A 19,285-nucleotide genomic window follows, 5' to 3' on the forward strand; every position below is an offset into this window, starting at 1 on the left:
AAACGAGCAAGAGAAATTAGGGGATCACAAATTGCTTCTTCCTGGCTGGAGGAGATCTATTGCTGTGCTTGCGTGGGAAGAGGAGAAGCAGGCTGCCAGCAGCCGCAACGCATACCTGCTGTTGTGCTTGCGTGCTTGCTTCAAAGGCAATGGCCGGAATCATAGTCATTAGTCCCTTGCTTGCTAATGTGTGCCTTAACGAGCTCGATTGGTGGATGGAAGAGAAGATTAATGAGTACTTTTGCCCGTCCCAGCATGCTTCGATTTGGAAGGAGGCAGGTGATGAGGGGTGCCACAATTCCGCTTGGCCTGAGTTTGTTCCATCAGCTGGGAAGAAGAAGACAAGGAAGATGGATTTCCTTCGATTTGGTTCTCATGTCTTGATTGGGATCAGGGAGCCGATGGAGGATGCAGTTGAGATAAGAAGACAACTGATGGAATTTTGCGAGAGAACATTTGGTTTAGGGCCAAAGAATTCAATGGTGGAAATCGAGCACATTACAAGGGGGATTAAATTCTTGGATCATGTGATTACGCGCAGGGTCATCTACCTGACTTTGCGATATACTGCCAGTGGAGGGAACATTGTCAGCGAGAAGGGTGTGGAACATTGTTGTCTGTAACAGCGAGCTTGCAGAGGTGCATAAGGCATTTTAGGAAGCTTGAGCTTGTAAAGGGGGGGGGGGGACAGAGATCCTGAGCCATTGCCATGTTCACCAAAGCTCTATTCTGGGCGGGCACACACAAATTTCCCAGATGAACAAGTTTCTCGAGACCATGGCTGATTGGTACAGCTATGCAGATAACCGGAAGAAGATTGTAGGGTTTTGTGCTTATGTCATAAGGAGCTCACTGGCAAAGCTCTACGCAGCAAGGTATAGACTGAAGTCCCGAGCTAAGGTCTACAAGATCGCTTCACGGGATCTTAGCCGCCCTTTGAGAGAAAGCACAAGGAATGATGCGCCAGAATACTCTGATCTTTTGAGGAGGGGACTAGTTGATGTTATTGAGGGTGTACAGCTTGCACGCATGTCATCAATTCCATTGCGCGACTACACACCTTTCCCTAGAAACTGGGTACCGCACCATGAACTTCTATTGCAAGAGTATATTAAGCTGCAAGATCCAAAGTTCTTTTGTGAACTTCACAAGACTATCAAACGTCAGGAAATAAGTTCACCACAGGATGATGTATCAAAGATGGTGTTTGGGCAGCTGCGACCATACCAGAACTGCATACTTTACCACCACGGGCTAGTCCAAAGCGGATCCATTTTTTTGATGAGCATATATTGACATGGGTACTGTCACCGTCGCCGGCCCTCCTCCGGCCACCCCGGCTTCAACCGAGCCCATCCAAAGGTAGCTCTCGTGTCCCTCATGCTCCCTCGCCTCTCCCTCGCAGCCGGGAAGCACCCCATCATCGGAATCGTGCTCCCTAAACTTTCTCTGTTCCAAAAATTGCAACCAGGGATTCTATACAACAATAGGAAGAATTCCAGGGACCTATTTGCACAACCCATGACTTAGATGAATAGTGTCGCACTGGACCTTCTTGAAATTTCTGGCTGAAACTTTGGAAAATCGTAGTAAATCATAGGAAAATGGTAAAAATGTCAAACCAGTTGGGTTTGAACCCTTAGGTTAAATACTACAACTTTTGTGTTATGATCATGAGATCAATCTGTGTATTTTGTGCTGTGGTTTAATTAGTAGAAAATGGATGCTTTAATTAGATCTTTTGATTCACAGCTGTGCTATAGCTGAACTTTGGAACATAAGTTGTGCATGTCCTGAATAGTTCTGTGTAAAATTTACAAGGCCAGATCTATTGTTTAGCTATGATGTTTCATTGTAACGGCTGTCAGCCGATACAATTCTTTTGATATATTTCTACCATCGGCTGATTAGTCGATACGGTTGATATCTTTCTAGTATCAACTACTGCCGATACAATTCTTTTATTCTGTCCTACATCGGCTCTACATCGGCTATACAGGCCAAAGTACACAACCCTAGATCAGTAAGATAGCACAGTAGACACGCCTCTGCTAGGCACGACCAAGGCACATCAATCGGCTAAACCTGATGCACCCTTGTCAACTAAGGCAAGCCGATACAGCAACCATCAGTTAGGCAAAAATATGCTGATAACTAGATCTAATCAGCAAGATCCTTCCTTGTTCTATTCTTGAAACACTGTACCTTTAATATTCCTACCTCTATCAACCGTTTTAACCTTAAGTAAAACCAAATCGGCTCGTGTACAGAGACCACTCCTGCCGATTTCTCTTCCAAACAGAAATCAGCAGATTTCTTAATATTGTGTATATGACTCCCTTCTTTACCGATTCTATCGGCTGAACCCCTATAGTCTCTAATCGACTCTGTTGTAATCTTCAACAAATAGCCGATTTTAATCAGTTGTCCAACTAAAGTTCTATCCAAGTTTAGTTTCAGATCTTTTTGATCATTATACGAGTAATATGTTAAATGAATGTTGGATTGCAACTTTATCGTGAAGTAAAATAGCTTTATGTACACACTTTGAATGTGATGTTTGCATTGCATATAGATACGACTACTTTCGCAGACGGTACCTACGAGATCTCCCAGAAGTCTGCAGAGGATATTCCTGAAGACCAAGTGAATGTCACCAAGGGATTATCTGAAGCCCCGAACCAAAGTTTGGAAGATAATAATACTAACAACCCTGACTCCAGCCCCACCAGTAAAGGCAAGCCCCGGTGCATAACCCAGTATTTCAAATTACTACATTATGCAATCTTATACTTATAAATTATATCCTGCATTAAGTCTAGGAGTTGAAATGGAACCTTAGATGCATTGATGCTAGGAACCTATGTAATGTGCCTGAGTCCATATCGGCTAGATGCTCTGCTAATAGGACCGGTAGAAATCGAGTGATTTCCTGTCACTCGCACGATATAGGAGTTGGATGTTTACTATCTTGCAATCACTATAAGGATCATGGACGGGGTCATGTGCAGTAACATGACCTGGAAGTTTACCCCGTCTGTGTTGATAAAAGTTGATAAGGTCGCAGTGTGTGGTAGTGGTGGCTAAGCATTTGAAAGTACTAGCCACATGCCGCGAAATATGGTAAAGCGGTAAGTCTAGTACCTGAATGGCCCGGCAAATGGACATGTCTCCACCACTCGATTATTTTGGTTTCTGTTGTACACACGCACCGACGTGTGGGAGTGCGTTCTGCATAGCAGACAGGAGTACGATCATGTAGTCGCGCTACAGACGTATGTCCTGCACAATTGGTGTGCGTACGGTCCTGCAGTCGCTTGTGGTGGCCCTGATCCATAACCCGGAATATGAGGGAAACAGTTGCTTCGGAACGATCTTTGGATGTTCCAAGCGTGTGTGTTAGGTTTACCTTGCAAGGTTAAAATTCGATTCAGAATCGTCCGTTTCTCGCGGAGATTGAAACTGCTTATTTCTTCTGCAAAATAGAGTAAGAAGTGTAACTATTGATGGAATAATCTTGATGGATGATAATCTCTACCTTGTTTGTCTAGTATAAATGCTTGCCTAGAATGGTTAATGAAACTAGAATCTGAAAGCTAAAATGTGAAAACTAATTCACATTCCTTGTTGCATTTTTTTCCGCTGAAATTAAACCCAGAACCATTTCAAGCCTTCATAAGTCTAGTTACATGGCTAAGTATACCATGAGACGGGTAAGCCTTGCTGAGTATTAGTATACTCAGCCTTGCTAGTTATATGTTTTTCAGGTAATGTCTTTGAAGACCCTACTCTTCCCCTATCTTGGCCCTGTGCTCTCTTCCCGATGGTTGGTCCGTGGAATGGGATCCGTCCCTGGCCAACACTGAGGATACCGAGTGATGTCGTGCCCGGGCTTAGCATGACATCCGTCTTGACGATGCGTTGTAAATCATCGTGTTTGTTTTCCACTGCCAAGAACCTTAACTTTAACGGTTTGTAATAATTTTACTAAATGTGGAACTTAGTACTACTTTTGGAAACTCTTGTAATGTAAATCTCTGTGATGTAAAATATGATGGTAATTGTATCTCTGGACTCAGCTTCGTGTGAGGTAACCTTATTTGATCCTGTAACGGTGGTTTATCGGGACGCTACCCGACAGGCCAAGGGATTACACCATTTGAAGTACGTTGGAGCCCTTGAGAGAGGACTTGCGTATTTGAGCCGGTGTAATTCAGGTTGGTTCTGCCACAAGTCATTGGGTGTGAGAGGAGGGGGCCTGGTGCAGGCAACCGTTTGGCTTCTCCTGGGTTGCCGCGAAGCTCGAAAGGGCAACAGCTTTTAGATAAAAGGTAGGCGCCGAAGGGAACGGCTACCTTTTCGCTCGTGCCATCAACAGACACCGCAGCGCTCCTTCATCTTCGCACGCACATCTGCATTCAGCTTCCTTGCGCCTGGCATTCCTTCACCTTCCTGCTCCCTTGCGATCCATCCCTTGCAATCTCAACGCCGACCACCATGTCTTCTCTTCCTTTTTCGCGCCGCTTCCAGAGCCAGGCCCAGCTGGACCTGGTGCGCCGCCTTGTGGGATGGACCTCGCCGGAACATTCCAGGAAGATCAGGGTCAGCAAAATCCCCCTCCGTGACCTTGCCGCGAGGGAATTCATCCTCTTCAACTCGTACGCCATGTGCGGGTTGGTTCCTCTTATCTCCTCCTTCTTCCTCCTGCTCCTGGAGGAGTTCGGCCTCCAGCTCCATCATCTCAACCCCCACTCCGTCCTCCTCGTGGCGGTCTTCGCCCACTTCATGGAGATGTTTGTGGGGGTTCGCCCCTGCACCACCATCTTCAGGCATTTCTATGCCTTGGTCGGGACTGGGAGGAGCAAGCGCGAGGTCGGCGCTTACTACTTCCAACTCCGGCACGGAATGGCAAACACCTACATCAGCGCCTTCCCCAGCTCCAAGTGGGAGGACTAGCGTGAAGGCTGGGTCATCGCCGAGGCCGACCCCCACGACCGCCTGGAGCTGCCAACAGAGGGGCCTCAGAGTGATTGGAGCACTTGGAAGGCCAAGCCGTCGATGCCAGAGAGCTCGTTCTGATCCTGAACCGGGTCAAGAAGCTAGCGAGGGGCGGCCTGACTTCCATGATGGTGCTGGGCGACTTCCTGAAGCGGCGAATCGCCCCCCTGCAGCAGCGGACCAGAATGGCCTACATGTACACGGGGTTAAACGACTGCTGCAGGATCGCGTGCGGGCCTGGAATCGACTTCACCAGGGCCGAGCTGGAGGTCGCGATCCGGGGAATGATCGGCGACGCGTTCAGCCCGGAGGCCCTGGTCCTCCCGAGCGGGATCAAGGCCCTGTGCGAGGACCAGGTGCTGCGGTCATTAGTCCTGGCATCAATGCCAACCCTTGACGAGGGTGGCCTAGCGGTCCGGCAGCTGGGAGGTGACCCGAACCGCGGGATTCACATCCCCGGCGCCGCTCCTGACCGCCAGCAGCGCGCCAGCCAAGTCCCGGAGGTCCGGCCCCCACCGGGAAGGGGAAAGAAAAGGTGCCGGTGCCGGAGCACCGCCATAAGGACAACGTGAGTACCGCCCCGACCCGGAGGGACGACGAGGCGTAGGAGGCAGCCCCCATGCAGAGGGGTCCAAGTCCCGGAGGCTTCAGCGCGGCGACGGCTCCTTCATCGGGGAGCCGGCCCCCAAGCGCCAGAAGACGGCGGAGGCGGACAAGCAGGGCAGAGCTCCACCACCTCCGCCGCAGTGCCAGCAGCCGGAGAGGAGGCTGGAGGAAGCGCAGCGGCCTTCCCCGAAGCAGCAGACTCCTCCGCCGCCACCGACAACACAGCGCCCAGCGGCGTCACCACCACCGACGGAGCCGAGACCACAGACCCCGCCCCTGCCACCAGAAGCGCCAGCAGCCGGGGACCACCCCCAGAGATCTGGGGGGTCCTCGGCAGGAAAAAAGGTCCCCCAACTGCCCGGGGCTGATGGGAGTGGTATGACTTTGCGTAAGTAGTCTTCTTAGAGCTTTTCTTTATTCCATCTAGTCTCTGGGTCCTAACCATAACGGTGATTCCACAGGCCCCTTTCTTCAGATGCATCAAGCATGCCCACCGGGGCCGGTCCAGCTGGGGGGCCCGGCCCCCAGCCAGTGCCCTCAACCCCGCCTGCGCCAGCACCAACAGCTACCGGACCCGGAGGTCCGGAGCCGGAGGCCGCCATGCCCCCAAGGCCCGAAGCTGTGGCAGTACCAACCTGAATTACACCAGCTCAAATACGCAAGTCTTCTCTCAAGGGCTCCAACGTACTTCAAACAGTGTAACCCCTTGGCCTGTCGGGTAGCGTCCCGATAAACCACCGATACAGGATCAAATAAGGTTACCTCACACGAAGGTGAGTCCAGAGATACAGTCACCATCATATTTTATATCACAGGGAATCACATTACAAGAATTTCCAAAAGTGGTACTAAGTTCCACATTTAGTAAAATTATTACAAACCATTAAAGTTAAGGTTCTTGGCAGCGGAAAACAAGCACGATGATTTACAACACGTCGTCAAGACGGATGTCATGCTAAGCCCTGGGCACGACATCACTCGATATCATCAATGTTGGCCGGGGACGGATCCCATTCCAAGGACCAACCATCTGGAAGAGCACAGGGCCAAGACAGGGGAAGAGTAGGGTCTTCAAAGACTTTATCTGAAAAACATATAACTAGCAAGACTGAGTATACTAATACTCAGCAAGACTTACCCATCTCATGGTATACTTAGTCATGTATCTAGACTTATGAAGGCTTATAATGGTTCTGGACTTAGTTTCAGCTGAAAAGCAACAAAGAGTAGATCCTTAATTTCAACTTTTAGCTTTCAGGTTCTAGTTGATTATCCATTATAGGTAAGCAACTATAGCTATTCAAGCATGATAGAATCTTTAGCCAAACATCATCTTTGATAATCACAAAGTTGCTCTTGTTACTCTATGTGGTAAAGGGATCAAGCAGTCTCAATCTCCGCGAGAAACGGACGATTCCTGAATTGAATTTCAGCCTTGCAAGGTAAACCTGACTCACACGCTTGGAACATCCAGAGATTGTTCCGAAGCAACTGTTTGCCTTTCATTCCGACTCATGGATCAGATCCACCACAAGTGACTGCAGGACCATACGCACATCCAATGTGCAGGACGTACGTCTGTAGAGCGACTACACGACCGTACTCCTGGTTGCCCTGCAACACGTATTCCTACACGTCGAATCGAGTAACAGGAAGAACCAAAATACGAGTGGTGGGAGGTATGTCCACTCCTCGGGCCGATTGGTTACTAGGCTTACCGCTTACCATATTTCGGGGCATGTGGTTAGTACTTTCAAACGCTTAACCACCGCTACCATACACTGCGACCTTATCAAATTCAACAACATAGACGGGGTATCATCTCAACCATGATACCTCTCACGAATCCTGTCCGTCATCCTTATAGTGATTGCAGGAATGTAAACATGAGAACTCTTATAACGCTCACGAGTGATAGGCAATCACTCGACTTCTACCGGTCCTATTAGTAGAGCAGCTATTCGGACTCAAGTTCTAGTATTCAGTACATTGGTTCCTGGAATTATGCAACTAGGTTTCTCAAGCAATTCCTAAGGACCTAATGCAGAAGTATATATAAATTTATATAGATCGCAGTATAAATAAAGTAGTGGGTTATGTCCGGGGCTTGCCTTTACTGGTGGAGCTGAAGTCAGGGATGTTAGCATTATTATCTTCTGAACTTTGGTTCGGGGCTTCCGATAATCCCTTGGTGACGTTCCCTTGGTCTTCAGAAATATCCTCCGCAGATTCCTGGGAGATCTTGTAGGTACCGTTTGCGGAAGTAGTCGTATCTACATGCAATGCAACATTACATTCAAAGTGTGCACATAAAGCTATTTTACTTCACGATAAAGTTGCAATCCAACATTCATTTAACATATTACTCATATAACATCCAACAAGATCTGAAACTAAACTTAGATAGAGCTTCAGATGGTCAACTAATTAAGATGGACTATTTGTTGAAGACTATAGCGGAGTCGATTGGAAACAACAGGGGTTCAGTCCATAGAATTGGTAAAGAAGGGAGTTCTCTATACAGTTTTAGGAAATCTGCTGATTTTTGTTTGGAAGAGAAATCAGCAGGAGCAATTTCTGTATATGAGTAGAAAAGATTAGCCGATTTGAGTTCACCTAAGGTCAAACCGGCTGATATGGAGAGGAATGTTGAAGGTACAATACTTTAAGTGTAACACCCTAAGGTAATTTCCTTAAATTTTAATGAATTTATTTGAGCTTAAATAAATTCTCCAGTCTTTTCCTTAATTTTTTGTGACATTTAAAGTAATTTTATAACACAAGAGAATAAAATTTATGATAAGTTCAACATGTTTGTGCATTCATGCTGGTGCATAAGTTTTATTTGGTTGAGTGCATAGGGGTTTGAATTCAAATTTGAGTCGAATTCAAATAGAATTGAGTTGGGTTGATAAAGAAAAGGGAAGAAGCTAGAAAGTAGGTCAGTCATTCCTTCCTTTCTCAGTAATTCCTTTCCTTTCTCGGTCATTCCTTCCTTTCTCAGTAATTCCTTTCCTTTCTCTGTCATTCCTTCCTTTCCCAGTAATTCCTTTCTATTCTCAGTCATTCCCCTATTCTCAGTCATTTCTGCTATTCTCGGTTATTCTTTCTAATCCCAGTCATTCCTTCTATTCTCAGTCATTCCCTCAGCCTGACCCCACCTGTCGGCCCCTGCCCCCTCTCCTCCTTCTTCCCCGGCGCTCAACTTCCCCCGAGATCTCCGGCGAGCTTCCTTATCCGGGCCCGCACGCCCAGGGCAGCGCCGCCGCCCTACAAGTAGCGGCCCCACGCCCCTCAGAACCCTAATTCCAGCCCTGCAACCCGAAGATCCGAGCACCGCCGCCCTTTTTCTTCTTCCGCTCCGGTTACCTCGGCCTCACCGTGGTCCGGGCGCTCCGCCGTGCTTCAGACCGCCACATCCCCCGCAAGAGTTCCCCCTCGCCATCCCGAAGCTCCCCGAGCTCAGTGCCGAAGCCCTACGCCTCGGTATCGACGGGAATTCGCGAAGAAGCCGCCGCAGGTGAGCCGCTCCGCCGTTCCAATTCGTCGCCGCAGGTGCCGTTCCGGTCCTGTTGATTCCCTTTGCATCTCCGCAGGACCCTCCCGGAGCGTTTCCGCCATCCAGAGGACCCGGCCACCCTACATCGACCTCCTCCGCGGGCCCCGCCGCGACCGCCGCCCGAACCTCGCCGTCGACCCCTCTACGTCGACGTTTCTCCCGTTTCCACGGCTCGGTAAGCACCAGCTCGCCCCTTTTGTTCTCTTGCGACAGTTGGATAGGCCGTAGCCCCTGGAGCTGTAGAACGCCGTCGCCGGAGTGCGCCGCCGTGCAGACCCACCGCCCCCGCGAGCCCAACCAGATCGGACCAGTCCGATCCAGATCGGACCGTCCGACCACGCTGTTCAGATCGGACCGTCCGAACCGGAGTGCGCCGAACCGTGCGATTTAGATCCAACCGCCCAGATTAGAAGCCGTGTACCCCTTCAGCCGTGGCAGTTTTGCTAAAGAGCCCCTGCCTTTTGGGGAAATCAACCCGCAGTCCTATTTAGTTCAAAAATAATTACAGACAGGTCTTTTTCTTTCCGTTTGACCCCCCTGCGCTTCCTGGAATTTGAACCCGCAGTCCAGTCTAGGGTTTTTAGCGAGTTAGCCCCTGTGTCTAGGGTTTAATTACGTTTAGGTCCCCGGGTTTTGTCCAGAAGCCCCTGGTTGCCCTGTTTTTCTTACAAATAGGTCCCTGGATCCTGTTTTAAGCGCAGTTTTCGCGTTTTAGCTCCATTTTAGGTGTTCTTTATATCCTCGCGATCGTTGTAACGCGTAGATTAGTTCTAGGCTAGTTCCATGTGCTGTTCTATTGTATTGGTGTACTGTTTTCTTATAGTTTGCTATTGTTTGTGCATGTGTGTATGTATGGACTATGTTTGATGATCGTGAGTAGACGCGGAGCCTTTGGACCAGTACCAGGAGCAGCCGTCTTCCGAGCAGTTCGAGCAGCAGCCGGGAGAGTACGAGGAAGGCAAGTATAACATGAACCTCCTATCACTTTTAAATACAATTTCATACTGCATTTTAATACTGTATACCTATAAGGACTTCCTAGCCACCTTTATATCCTTATATATATCCTAGGGGTTGCATTTTGGTTAGTTATGCTAGGTTGCTGCGCTATAACAAATCTTAGTCCTTTTTAATTAATTTGATTAATGGTCCTATGCAACTTGATTCTGGAGCCGACCCTCTGTGCTGTGTGCTTGAGTGGTTTGTGCGTCCTTAAAAGATGTTTTTGTTAGAAACATGGTTTAGGGGGCCAGCACGGTGCTTAGTGCTTGGTTGGCCACTCTCCATAAGGACCGGTTCATAGAGCGACAACCTGGGACAACCGCGCAACCACAAGACTGGAATGGGACGGTCTTGACTTACTAATTAGGTCATTTTGGTTCGGGAGTAACTTACCTGCGTGGGCAAGAGGGGTGGTAAGCTTCAATGGTCCCTGCTCCTCCGGCTTGGTCTGTGCTGTGTGTCTTGTATCCCCGGAGGTGGGCCCCATCGTTGCTGATCCAGAATCCTTAGCGGTTACACCTTACCAACGTGTCCTTTGTAACGGTCTCGTAGTGCGCTTGCTAGCCATCTCACCTAAGGAAGTGTGATGAACAACTAGCGTAGCTCACGACTTGTGGGTAAAGTTGTGCAACCTCTCGAGAGTGTAAAACTGATATATCAGCTGTGCTCACAGTCATGAGCGGCCCAGATCCTCCGTCTGATTAGTGGGGTTATCAACCTTTGACGAGGGCGATTCCCCGGGTGGTTTTGGTTTGGATGGTTCTCAGTAGTTCTTAATTAATACTGATTAATTTATTATGCAATTGGGTTTATGGTAATTCATCCACTTGTAGTAATTAGCTTTAATAAAATTTGCCAAGACTAAAAGCTAATGCAGTTGAGTCAGCTAGCCTAGAGCCTCATAGTTTGTGTTATACTTGTTGAGTACGAGTTTGTACTCACACTTGCCTCTCTACTCTTCTGTCTATTTTGGATATCTTCGACTGCTGCTCAGTGTCCGGCAACGTGGAGGACTACGTCAGCGGCTTCGACGACTTCTAGGCGTTTGTCTCCCAGTCGACGTCCCTGTGGCGCCCAGCTCTTCATGTATTCATTTTACGCTTCCGCATTCCTTGAGCTGATTCTTGATTCAGTTGTAATAAAGATATTCATTTATTAATTTATACGCTTTTATTCGTGACATGTGTTGTGATATCTTGATAATCTGTTGTATATATGCGTGACTTGATCCTGGCGCATATATGATTGCTCGATTTATGTTCTTATAAATCGGGTGTGACATTAAGTACAGAAAAAGGAAGGATCTTGCCAATTGGATTATCAGCATGTTTTTGATCCATCCGATTGGTTGGTGCATTGGTCTTGGTCTTAACCAATGAGGATGCATCAGCTTTAGCCGATTGATGTGCTTTGGTCGTGCCTAACAGAGGCGTGTCTACTGTGTTAGCTTACTGATCTAGGGTTGTGTACTTTGGCCTGTGTAGCCGATTGATAGGTGCATCGGGTTCCTAATTGATCGATGAAAGCATCGATTACTTTAGCAGAGGGGTGTTTCCTAAAGCAGCTGTGTCTTAACTGAGATGTGCTTAAGTGTTATCCTAGGTAACTAGGTGTGGTTGTATCGGCTCGATTACGTCAGCACAATAATCAATTGACGTACAGCCGATGGGGTCATCTAAACCAAATTCGCTATAAGAACTAGGTGGAACAGAACACTAATATCGGACTAGGCTGAAGAGACCACAGGTGTGGAGTTAGACTGAAGAGGATGTGGCTGATGGGCTTGTGCCGAGGAGGATATGTTTTACAGATGTGCAGCCGATTGGAGTGTGGTTGAGGGTATGTGATCGATAGGTATATAACCGGTTTCCTAGCTGATAAATCGGCTGGTAGAAGCGTGCGGATAAGGATGGGAAAACTAAGGATTGATCGGCCATATTTTACCAATATGGAAAATAACTAAAATCGGCTTAGATCAGCCGATAGCAAGAATCCTAAGATCCTGTGTGCATCTCCGATGCATCGACTATGTGCAGCCGATGTAGGACAGAACAAAAGAATTGTATCGGCAGTAGCCGATACTAGAAAGATAACAACCGTATCAGCTAAATAGCCGATGGTAGAAGCATATCAAAAGAAATGCATCGGCTGACAGCGGTTACACAGAAACATCATAGACTCAAAGGAAACGGATGCTTAGTGGCTGAGCTGATAGTCGACGCTGAAGCATAGCTGTAGAGATGTATTAGCTAAGCAGCAGATACACATGAACTAACAAGGATCCTTATACGAAAAGGACCTTAAGGAAACGGCAATCAAAACAAGGACAAAGTCTTGATGGCAGGGATATGAGCACTCGTGTGAAAGGATTAACTAAATATCACACATCTCCACTTTGAGATATACATCCTATGATTTACCTTTCAGCTACAACATATGCATATAACATAAGGTACAAATAAAGCACTCATTCCCTAATATTTAACCTAGACCACAATTCAAAGACCTTCAGCTCAAGATTACGACATTAAACTTGTAGATTTTGACCTAAAGATTCAAACAAAATTGATTTTGTATTTTTATAAATTTCTTATGAATTTCTATGGAATGTAGAAGTTCACTGATTTGAAATACAGAAGGCTCTGGAAATTTTACAGAGAACACCCTAGAACCTTCTAAATCGAAGCAATTAAGTCCCTGGTCGGGGAAAATAGAGGATAGAAAGAGGATGATGACATTCCGGCAAAGGGGTCACCGGCATTAGGAAGATTCAGTGGGTCAGGGCAAACCTTGGGGTAACCTTAGTTGTGGAGGAGAACGGGCAGAATATGAATTCCCGCGGTGAACAGGATCGGCGGTGAGAAGTGCTCGACGGTGGTGAGGTTCCGTGGGTGAAGAAGAAGCTTGCCGGGAGGGGGTTGTAGTGGGCGGAGAATAGCCGGAGGGGTATTCCTCACGGTGACCCGTGGCGATGGCGGTTGGCTTTGCCACGGCGGCGATGCTCCGGCATACAGGGATCGAAGAGGCTCAATGAGGGGGTCCAGGAGCTTCCTTGAGGTGTTGTGGTCTTGCTCGGGCGATCGACGAGGAATAGGAGCTGCTGGACGTCGTGGACTTATGGGAGGAGACGATGGGGCCGGATTGGTTCGCTATGCCGACTCCTTCGCGAACCTCAGGGTTCTCCTACTCACGGGCTGAGCCTCCTCTGCTGACGCACGTGTGCTGCTAAAGCATGGCCGACAGAACGCTCCTGCTCGCACAAGAAGAAACCCTCTTCGACCTGACTGCTCCTGTGCGTGCACTGCTGGCATGTCTGCACAGCCACCCGCAGGGCCGCCGCGCCTGGCCGCAGCCCCTGTGCGCCGCTCCCGTTCTGCTCCCGCACCCTTGGCTCTTACCTGCTCGCGCGTGGCCTGTTGCCTTGCACGCGCACACACCTGCGGAATCGAGCCGAGCCGGCCACCGGTAGAACACTCCCGCTCGCACCCGCGGACGTGCCAGTCCAATTCCGCCCGGACCTCTGGGTCCTGCAACTCCACCGTCCTCTCCACCTGCTGTGACACCATCTGGGCCGAGGTCCGGCCACACCGGGGCCGCGCCCTCCTGTGCTTGACCTCACCGCCACCCCTAGCCTGTTCGTGCGGCCTCACGCGTGCTCACGCTTGCAGAAACGAGCCGAGCCGGCTGCTGGTCCTGCGTTGCGCGTCGAACCTGCACCGCGTTGCTCCTGCCCCGACCTCCTCATGGGTGAAGGGAGCTCGCCGTGCCTAGCTGCACCGTGGCTCCTCCGAGCTCGTCGCGCCTGGCCGCCTCCTTCGCTTCGCAGCTTCTCCTTTCGGGCTCGCCGCGCCATAACCGCCCCCTCTGCCTCCGCGAGGGCCATGGTCTGCCCGCACCGGGGCTTGCCCTCTGTGGCCGCCCGTGCCAGGCCACCTCTGCGCGCGGACTCGCTGCCCCCTGGGTGGGTCCGCCCCGAGCTGCCGCGCCTCAGCTCCATCTGCGCACGCCCGAGCCGCGTGCGTCCTTGGCCCGCGCCGCGCGTGTGCTGCAGCCGCTCCTCTTCCGCTCGCACGCCGCCACGCCGCGCCCGCTCCAACGCTCCAGCGCCGCGGCCGATCACGCGCGCCAGCGCCGCGCCCGCTCACGCGCGCCTGCGCCGCGCCCTGCATGCCGTCGCCGACCCCACGTGTCGCTCGGATCCACGCTGGGCCGCCGCGCCGCGGCTTCTCCTGCGCGCATCTGCGCGCTGTCGCCGGTCGCCCACGGGGGCCTCGTACTCGAATGGCCCGGCAAATGGACTTGTCTCCACCACTCGACCTTTATTTTATGTTTACACGCACCGACGTGTGGGAGTACGTTCTGCATGGCAGACGGGAATACGGGTTTTGTAGTCGCGCTACAGACGTATATCCTGCATAATTGGTGTGCGTACGGTCCTGCAGTCGCTTGTGGTGGCCCTGATCCATAACCCGGAATATGAGGGAAACGGTTGCTTCGGAACGCCCTGTTGGTGTTCCAAGCGTGTGTGTTAGGTTTACCTTGCAAGGTTGAATTCGATTCAGGAATCGTCCGCTTCTCACGATGAATGAGACTGCTTATCCCTTCTGCCACATCGAGTAAAAAGTGTAATTATTAATGGAGTAATTTTGATGGATGAGAATATCTATCTTGCTTGCTTAGTATAGGTGCTTACCTAGAATGGCTAATCAAGCTAGAATCTGAAAGCTAAAACTTGTAAATAGATTATACTCTTAGTTGCTTTTCAGCTAAAAATAACTCCGAACCTTTGCAATACCTTCATGAGTCTAGTTATGGGCTAAAGTATATCCAATCCCGGGTAAGCCTTGCTGAGTATTAGTATACTCAGTCTTGCTAGTTATATGTTTTTCAGGTAAATTCTTTGAAGACCCTACTCTTCCCCTGTCTTGGCCCTGTGCTCTTCTAGATGGATGGTCCGTGGAATGGGATCCGTCCTTGGCCAATACTGATGATACCGAGTGATGTTGTGCCAGGGCTTAGCATGACATCCGTCTTGACGACGTGTTGTAAATCATCGTGTATGTTTTCCGCTGCCAAAAACCATAACTTTAACAGTTTGTAATTTTTTTTCTCTAGATTTGAAACTTCGTACTACTTTTAGAAACTCTTGTAATGTAATTCCCTGTGATGTAAAATATGATGGTGACTGTATCTCTGGACTCACTTTCGTGTGAGGTAACCTTATGTGATCCTGTATCGGTGGTTTATCGGGACGCTACCCGACAGGCCAAGGGATTATACCGTTTGAAGCACGTTGGAGCCCTCTGGAGTGGACTCGCGTACTTGAGCCGGCATAATTCAGGTTGGTTCTACCACATGCACCTCCGACGATCAGCACGTGGTGGAGGCGGACATTCGCGATGGTGGGCGCCGTGACCAGCGGCAACACACCTGCGCCCGCCATGTTCTCCGGGCAGTCAGATGGCCCGAAGGAGATGGTGGTGTTCCTCCACCGCTGGTGGGGCGCTGCCTTTGGCATCCCCGGCTTCACCGAGAGGACCTCTCGGCGAAGGGTCTTGATGTCTCGGCGGGAGACGAGCTCTGAACTGCCGCCGTACATGATGTACAGCTTCTTACGGCGCTCGTCCCCACCAAACTTAGAGTCGGACTGGTGGAAGAGACCCTTGATGTCTTTGTTGGGGGTTTGATACCCAACTCCCGCTCTGTCGCGGCTGCATCGGCATCGGAGGCTTTCTCCTTGCCGGACCGTCGCGGAGGGGAAGAGCCTTCCCTGGGGGCTTGGTCGCACCTCTTGCTAAGGCGCTCCACGAGCTTCTGGATCTCGCGGCATTCGGTGGCGCTGTGGCGTGCCCTAGGATGGACAGGGCACGACCCGGGGTCGGTGCGCTGTTGTCGTGGGTGCTTGCCTCGGGAGTTTTGGCCCCCGGTCGTCGCAACAGCAACGGCCGGACCCCCGATCTGTGACTTGTCGAAGCCACGGTTCTTCTTATTCTTTTTCTTGCCGCTGCCAGGGGTAGCGACACTAGGTCCGCTCGTCTGAGCGGATCCTGCCTGGGTTGCAGAGTGCCATGCACAGCCTTCCGCAGCCCTAGCACATTTGTCCACCAAGGCGAACAAGGTGGTGACGGTTTGCACCTGATGAGTCGCCAGCTTCTCCAGCATCTTCTCATCACGGACCCCCTGGCGGAAGGCCGTGATGATAGATGCATCGGAGATGCATGGGATGGTCCCGCGCACCTTGGTGAAGCGGGAGATGAAGGCCCGGAGGGTCTCCCCGGGTTGTTGCCTCACGGCGTGGAGGTGAGCCTCCACACCATGCTGCTGGTACGCACTGGCAAAATTTGCTGTAAACTGTGCGCAGAGCTCACCCCAGGACTAGATGGTCCCTGGAGTGAGGTTAATGAGCCAAGTCCGGGCTGGCCCGGTCAAGGCTACATGAAAGTAACTTGCCATGACGGCTTCGTTACCTCCAGCCGCGGTGATGGCGGTGATGTAGACCTGCAGGAATTCTGATGGGTTAGTGGACCCGTCGTACTTTTCTGGCAGGTGGGGCCAAAACTTGGACGGCCAGGCAACCACGCGAAGGTGGTCTGCGAGCGCTGCGCAGCCCACGCCTGACACCGGTGCCTGAGCGAGTCCCTGCGGCCTGGCCACGGCCGCGTCGAGCTCGGGCACAAGATCTCGACCCTCAATGTTGAGTCGTCGATTGCGCGCTCGCTCAATGGAGACCCGGGCGTCCTCTCCTGCATGCCTGCGGTTGAGCACCGCCCGGAGGTCCTCGATCCGTGCACTCCTCACTGATGGTGAGTGCACAGAACCGGACGCGCCGCCCTGACAACGGCGATGCCTGGACACAGACCCCCCCCCCCCCGGCTGAGCCCGGGGAAGCCTGCGCCAGGTTGAGGAGGCGGTCGACGTCGTCACGCCATTGCCTCTGGGCGTCAGGCGAGGCTGCCTCTCCAGGAGGGTTGCGAAGCAACTCCCTGGCTACCACGAGTGGCCCGTTCGGTGCGGGCACCGATTGGGCCGCAGAGGCCCGCTCCGCAGGGCGTTGCGGAGCCGCACGCGCTGCCGCCCTGGACGTAGGGCGACGTGAGACGTGTGCCGTCGTGGACGGCACTTCCTCACCCAACTGGAGGTCGTGATGACCATTTTCCTATGCCATTGCGGTCTTGAGGTTCGACCGAGCGCAAACCAAACCTAAGCCCCTATCTGGCGTGCCAAATGTTGGAGGAAATCTCCAGCCGGGTGGCGAAATGCACCCACCTTATCCTAGTTAAGGATGGGTTTGGAGGAGACCTAGGAGCGCTCGATCGATGGGTGGATGAACGTAGGAAGGACACAAGGATTTTAGAGTGGTTCGGACCGCCGGAGCGTAACACCCTACGTCCACTTAGGAGTTGTATTGGTTGTAGAAGCCTGAGTCCGTCATTCTAACGAGGACACTCTCCCTTTTATAGTCCAAGGGGAGTGCTTACACTGAGCGGGGCCCCGACAGGTGGGTCCGGCCAACAGGAGCCTGATCTATGAGATATGGAGATCTCCATCTCTAGCTCTCCCCTGTAGTCTTCATGGTTGGGAAGATAATGTGCGTATCCACAGCCTCGATATGGTCGTGTGCTGCCTTGCAGGAACAGTGATGCTATCAGTGTTACCCAACAGTGAGGCCGTGATGCCACTGTTGGGTGAGAATCTGTCAGGCAAGGGGGCGGCGCTGACCCGCCGCGCCGTTGCCTCCGCGCGCACTGTAGCAGCGCACGCCTCGGCTCACCCGTTGCAGGCCATCATCACACACGCGCGCGGCGCCGTGACAGGACTGTACGCCACTTGCGCACAGTATACGGTGATACGACGCGCCGCCTTGGAAACAGGCGGGTTTACCGTGGTGTCAGCCTACCTGCCCCGTGTGTCAGTGGCAGGCCATACTTTTTGACTTGGGCGCGCTCAGCCCACCAACCAGCATTTAATGCAGTAGTTGGGCTGAAGACCCGTGAAGGGCCTTCTACCACGGGCACATGGCAGGGCCAGCCCCGCACCGACCGCAGAGGCGGCACGTGGTGGCACCGGACCCCTTCCCGTGGGGAGGGGGGTCCGGGCCCCCGAGGCCGGCCGGGGCGGTCAGGCCCGTGGAGGTCTAGCCTCCACACGTGGCGGCCCCGAACCTCCTTGGGGAGTCCGGGTCCATGGGGGCCATCCGAGAGCCTCTCTACCTTCATGGGCACGTGGAGGCCCCGGTCCTATAAGAGCACGGAGTAGGTCCGGAGACCATGATCCCAGCTGTCAGGGCCGGGCCGTATGCCACGTCACCCAGAAGACGAGGGGGAGGCTACGGATATCGAGACGCTAAGGGTCTAGACACCCTAGCAGGAGGTACCCCTGTCCATATCTACCGACACCCCCCCCCCCGCCGCCGCGCCGCCGCCGCCGCCCCGCGCGGCCCCCCGCTGTGGCAGAACCGCCTGAATTACTCCGGCTCAAGTGCGCTAATGATCGCTATATAGCTGGCATTAACCCAACGCACTTCAAACGGAACAATTCATTGGTCTGTCAGAATGTAAAGTTGAATTGTACAGGAATTTAAATTTTGACAGAAAGTAGTGCTGCAAGTCAGAACTATCTATACATATATAGATAATAATAGCCACCTGATGTTCCCCATATAAGTCCCTAGGGCCTTACGTTCTAAGCATTAACCTTAACGGATCCAACGTACCTTGTAAACTCATTTGTTCACAAGTTTTATCCCAAAAACACTTTTTAAGAGCTTTTCCAGATGTAAGAGTAAACCTACAGCTCTGATACCAGCTGTGCCAGAACCGCCTGAATTACTCCGGCTCAAGTGCGCTAATGATCGCTATATAGCTGGCATTAACCCAACGCATTTCAAACGGAATAATTCATTGGTCTGTCGGGTCTCCGCCCGATACAACCACGGTTCAACAGGATCGAAGCAGGTTTACCTCGCACGAAGGCGAGTTTACAATCATAGAATAGCTCATCAACTTTTAATTTACAGTCATTCAAACTTTATTACAAACCAGGTTCAAACATAAGTAAACTCATACAAACAGTGTTCAAACTGACAAGCGGAACAGCTTGTCCAAACTCACAGCGGAAAGA

At 51.3% G+C, this 19,285-nt stretch overlaps 1 pseudogene; it reads left to right on the top strand.

The window, feature by feature from the left end:
• Positions 1-200: 200 nt before the first annotated feature.
• The window catches only part of LOC112903733, a 40,929-nt pseudogene continuing 21,844 nt past the window's right edge, over positions 201-19,285 (top strand).

The sequence above is a fragment of the Panicum hallii genome, chromosome 8 (genome assembly GCF_002211085.1).
Source record: "Panicum hallii strain FIL2 chromosome 8, PHallii_v3.1, whole genome shotgun sequence".
NCBI lineage: Eukaryota > Viridiplantae > Streptophyta > Magnoliopsida > Poales > Poaceae > Panicum > Panicum hallii.